The sequence below is a fragment of the Callorhinus ursinus genome, unplaced genomic scaffold, assembly GCF_003265705.2.
Source record: "Callorhinus ursinus isolate GAN/ISIS: 27379988/994484 unplaced genomic scaffold, GSC_fseal_2.0 scaffold17, whole genome shotgun sequence".
In the NCBI taxonomy this organism is placed as follows: domain Eukaryota; kingdom Metazoa; phylum Chordata; class Mammalia; order Carnivora; family Otariidae; genus Callorhinus; species Callorhinus ursinus.
Window position 1 is genome coordinate 6,373,308 of NW_027397079.1, and position 5,321 is coordinate 6,378,628.

Here is a 5,321-nt window from a genome sequence, read left to right on the forward strand (position 1 = left end):
CCCTCGCAGCTGAAGCAAGCCGGGCAGCTCAAGATGGACGCGCTACCGTCCCCGGTCCCATCCATCCTCACTGGTCTAAGGCACAAAAGTCAACTTGTTCCCTCAACTTTTTGTAACATAATTTAAAAAAAAAATTATAACAAGTTAAAATTATTTGTTACCGATAACCCTCCCTTTGTCTTGTGAGAGGGATAGGTACTAAGGTGAGCCTCTTGATTGCTGAGCTTAGATGTGGGATGCAGTGGAGAGCCCAGAGAACAGATGAGTGTTCTTCATGGGAAGAGGAGACCTAGAGTGATGTGGGTGGGGGTCCAGGGATGTGGAACAGGCAGGCCCCCTCAAGGCTGGAGAGACAATGCTGACAGAAGCTTTGGAGGGAAGACAGGAATCGGCAGAGAAGAGCAACGACTATAGGGAATTGCTATTACCTTCTGCTTCAGAGCATCCAGTACTCTCTCTTCTCCGTCCCCCTATCTAATCCCTGGTACATCCACATCACCTGCTAACACTTGGTGAAGCTGTTTGCCCTGGTCCAGGGCGATGCACCCACAGTCCCGCGTCCTCCTCTGACCACGGTGTTGAGATCGGCAGTCCGCGTGGACCTCACGCACCACTGCACAGACCTGGGAATGTGAGAAACCACACCCCGAATCAGTCTCAGACTTTGAGATTTTTCTGTAGCTACTCTTCATATAAGCAAGTAGGTCGGTCAAGGCAACCAGAGTATGACCATCCTACAGCTATTCATTCCCTAAGGAGGGGAACAGATTTGTTTGCTGCTCACTATAGAAGGTGCCGAGGCACTGGCCCCGGGGCTCCTCAGCTGTGGCATCACCCACTGAGAACATGGCCACCATCCGAGCATAACATGTCACTCCCTGAGACTTGAGGTTGGGGTACCAGACCTCCCAAGCTGATATCCCTGCCTTCTGCGGCACGGTGGGCAGTAACCTGTCTTGTCGCAATCCAGTGAGGCTCCTTCTCTACAACTGGGCCTGAGGGAGCTGTAGCAAGCTGACCTGTGGCTTACTTAGTTGGTTCCTTTATTTTTATTTTTATTTCTTTTAGGTTTTGGTGTTTTTTTGTTTGTTTGTTTGTTTAGTTCTCTCTTTTAGAGCCTTGTTCTTCTTGCCACCCTCCATGACTTCTGCAGAGGGCCAGGTAGTAAATAGCGTGTTTTGTGGGCCATTTGGTCCTACTATAACTCGTCATCTCTGCCATTCAGCGCTAAATCTGCCATAGACACCATGTCAACAAAAGGGCATGGCTGTGTTCCAGTAAATGTTTATGCCCAGTGAAATTTGGGTTTCACGTAATTTTCATGTATCATAAAATATTACTCTTCTTTTAATTTTTTTTCAACGTGTAAAAATGTGAACAACCATTCTTAGCTTGTAGGCCATTGATCAAATGGCAGTGGGTGGAATATGGCGTGTGGGCCATGGTCTGCCAACCCCTGTTCTATGAGGCTGAAGTTCTTACATGACAAACTGGCATAGTGAGCAAGGGTACCATGAAAGGCAATTAATTTTTTTTTTTGGAAGAGAAAAGGCAAAAATCCACAGGACAGTTTCAAAATTTTGAGGGAGCTGTTAGTAAATGTTCTTGTCCAAATGATGGGCAAAATGGGGAATACGCGGCCCAGCCCTGTCTTACCTTTTAATGACAATCACTAGTGACAATGGACAGAATCTGAGCAACAAGAGGGATTGAAGCAAACTACTGAAATGGGGCCATGATTGTTGCCTGTGCTCCTATGGGATCAGGAACCAGGAGGGCATCTGAGTCCTGTCAAGGAGGAAAACAGTTTGTTAACTTCAGTGTGAACTATCCCTGGAGAGGGCAGTATGCCCTCGTGCAGATTGGAGTCAGAGCAAGAGAAGGGAAATCCTGAGCTCTTGGGTCAAGAGGCTGGGGAGCTGTGAGAGGCACAGCTGGTGCCCTCGTGTGATGAGAGGGGCAAGAAAAGTTAACGTTCTCAGAGGGCAAAAGGCAGCAGCAAGGCTGTCTCACGCTTGACCCCACGCTCCCAGCCAATATTGAGGATATTCAGTTGGGACAGAATCATGCCCCTCAGTAACACTTGCAACATCTCAATGACAATAATTACACTATGGCTAACCTGGGGAGATTTCCTTGAGACCAACAAAATCTCATGGAATACCGTGGACACTGTATAATGCAGAGAGAACACAGAGAAGGTTGATAAATGTTCAAGATATGCCTCCCCTCCCCCAAAATGGGGAGAATTCCACTAAGTGGGTCATTAGAACCAAGTGACCAAAGCAGGAGGCTGTAATAATTTAAGGCAAAAAAAAAAAAAAAAAAGGCCCAGGACAAAGAAAGACTTTCTTATACTAGCAAAGTCTCTGCAATCCAAGGGGGAGAGGAAAAGGATGGGAATAAAAACAGACCTCCTCCAGACATAAGCCATGAGATATGCTGTTAACACAGGGGTTCTCAGTGAAGAGACCAACAAGCAGAAGAAATCCAGTCCATGCAACTAGCAGTGGGGGATCCCAAGCAGGCAGCTTGTCTACCTGGTTGAAACTGGAAGTGCCTCCATGAATAGCAATCTCTTACTTCTGTAGGAACCAAGATGTCAGGAGGCCACCTAAAGACAGATCATTCCTTCAACTCTTCTGCTGTCTGACTCTATGTCCTGATGTGAGTACCTTTAAGAAGAGGGTGGCATATAGCAGAGCTGAGGCCTCTCTGTCCCTGGGGAACAGAGAATTTAAGCACCAGTGAGGGTACAATGGGATAGGGATGAGATTTCTTTGCATAAAAGGGCTGAAGTGACCAGCTGACCAGATTCTTTCAATGGACAAGGTCCATTCATTTAATTGACCAGAGTTGGAAATGGTTAAAAATAGAGAAGGAAAAGAACTTCAACCATCTGGCAGGCCCCTCACACACCTATCACGCACTCCCACGAGTGTAAATGGTGTGGATGTTTTACGTGCTTACACTGTAGTGTTCATAAAATGCAAGGATGAGTTTCCTAGTTGAGAAATAGAGAAATGATGGGAGGAAGAGTACATTATAGACCACCAACTAGGCTGCCCTCCCTTCTATACAACAAAAGCAATACAGAACTTCAGGACGAGCCCAGGAAACCACAGCCTGATTAATGTCAGCAGGTATTGAGACATTCAATATCTCAATCCAATAGCCTATGTAGCCAGTGAGAAAACTAATGAGAACAGAGGATTACAGTGGATTACTGCCCACTGAATTAAGTGGTTGCTCCTACAGCCCCAGCTGTTCCAGGCATTGTGACTATAACAGAATCAATTGTACAAATGGATGGCACCTAGTATGCCTTCTTGAATACAGCTAATGCTTTTTTCTTGATCCTGTTGACACCAAAGATCAAAATCTTTACTTAGCTGGGACCTTGATATATATGCACTGGGCTGCTAAAATCTACCTAAATCCTCCTGCTATTTGCAGTGGATTGGCAGAGACATGGAACAAGAGAGGTTTAGCTCCACTAAACTGAAGGCATCAAGGTCACAGGTCCCAAAGAGAAAAAATGGCAGTAATGTTGCAGCAGATGCTAACTTACATGAGAGCCCATGCCTGGCTCATTAATCCTGATAAGATGAAAAAGGCTCAAGTCAAATTCTTCAGAGCAATGGAGGTTAAAGTTCAAAAGTTGATCCCTAAGACCATGAAGGAAAATATACTCTGCTAATAAAAAGAAGCCCAGCACTTAACTGGGTAATTGAGTACTGGAGACAAAATGTGCCTCATGTAAGCATTTTGTTGAGTCCTATGAACAAGTTGACCAGAAAATCTGCCAAAGTTCACTGGGAGCCTAGGTAGCATGCACTTCAGTGGTATGAGCAATCACACCCTTGGGACCTACAAACCAAGGACCTCTTTGAACTACAGGCATTTGCTGCTGGTAAGTATGATTGGAGGCTCTAACAAAGGGAGCAACTACCATGTACAGGTGCACCTTGAGGACTTGGACCCTCAGCCTCTCCACCGTGGCTTACTCACTAACTCTTCTTGAGAAACAGTTATTAGTCTGCAAGTGGGCACTTCAACAGTTCATTACACAGTTCCACCAGGTAACAATGCACCCACGTATTCCTACTTTGGCCTGGGTCCACTTGGATGCTAACAACCAGGTTGAAAAGGCATATAGTCTCCTCTTGTGGAATGGAAATGATATATTCAAGTGAAAAGCAAGTCTGGTCCTATATGGTCCAAGGAGGTAGGTCCTCCTTACATAAAAGTTTGCAGCCACACCTTTGGAGGCCATTGTATCTCCCCTGATCACTGACTGGAGCAGTGTTTGACTATCTAGGGGACTCACTTTCAGGTAGCCCCTGAGTATGCTCATGTTGACTTATCCAAACTAAAAGACAGTGGTGTCCACTGGGTGGCACCAGGCATCCAGTCCCAATGACAAATCTGGATGAATGACTCAGTACAATGGACCAAATTAAAAGCCATTACCCTTCTTGGACAATGTTCCTGAGGACCAGACATTTTCTGTTTTCACAGATTTGTTGGGCTGTCGCTAACAGCCTAGCTATCTAGTTAGATACCAGGGTGATAACAGACTGGAATATTAAATACACCTCTCTGTGGGAACTCAAAGCCATTGCCATCATACCATGAGACATTTATGTAACCTATGGAGACATCTTTTCTCCTGCCATGGGAAGGATCAGTATTTAGATGATACCAATGAAAACAAAAGAGCTGATCAGAACTGCAGAGCCCAGCTGGCCAGTTTTGCTCCCTGGATTCATCACTGGACTGAGCCTCTCAATCCTGCTATCATAACCCAATGGGCTCAAAAGATGGACCTCCATCTCTATGCCAAAAAGGCTAAATTTGGCCTACCAGGATTTTCCTACCTGTCAGCAGTTGATCTGACTTCCTCCGAGTGAGCAAGGACATAAATTCAAAAGGGCCCCTATCCATTCTTGTCAAATAGACATATTGGTTTTCTGCCACTACCTCATGGCAGGGTCTAATAGCCACTGATACTTAATCTCATTACAGAATTGTGACTTGTATGAGATGGCACATTGTGACCACACAATTGTAGCACATGAGACTAAGCTGGCCCACGTTTGTGATTATCCAGACAGTTGTAATCAGACAGTGGCACACAGGTCATGGAAAAAAAAAAAAAAAGGCCCAGCAGTAAATTGAAGTCATGGTATTTGATGGACATCCTCCGATCATCACCAAGAGCCTGAATGGACTTTTAAAGACTCAGCTCATAAATATAAATGACCAATCTCATTATCAACAGTATGGATGACATTTCTTAGCCAGACAGTGTGGGCATT

General features: G+C 45.3%; 1 long non-coding RNA gene across 1 annotated transcript; it reads right to left on the bottom strand.

Annotated features, from left to right (window-relative positions):
• Positions 1-434: 434 nt before the first annotated feature.
• Positions 435-4,992, bottom strand: LOC112834792 (uncharacterized). Its single transcript, XR_003211033.2, has 3 exons — positions 4,881-4,992; positions 1,657-1,788; positions 435-623 (listed from the first exon to the last, which is right to left on the bottom strand). It is a non-coding gene; the product is annotated as an uncharacterized lncRNA (long non-coding RNA).
• Positions 4,993-5,321: the final 329 nt, after the last annotated feature.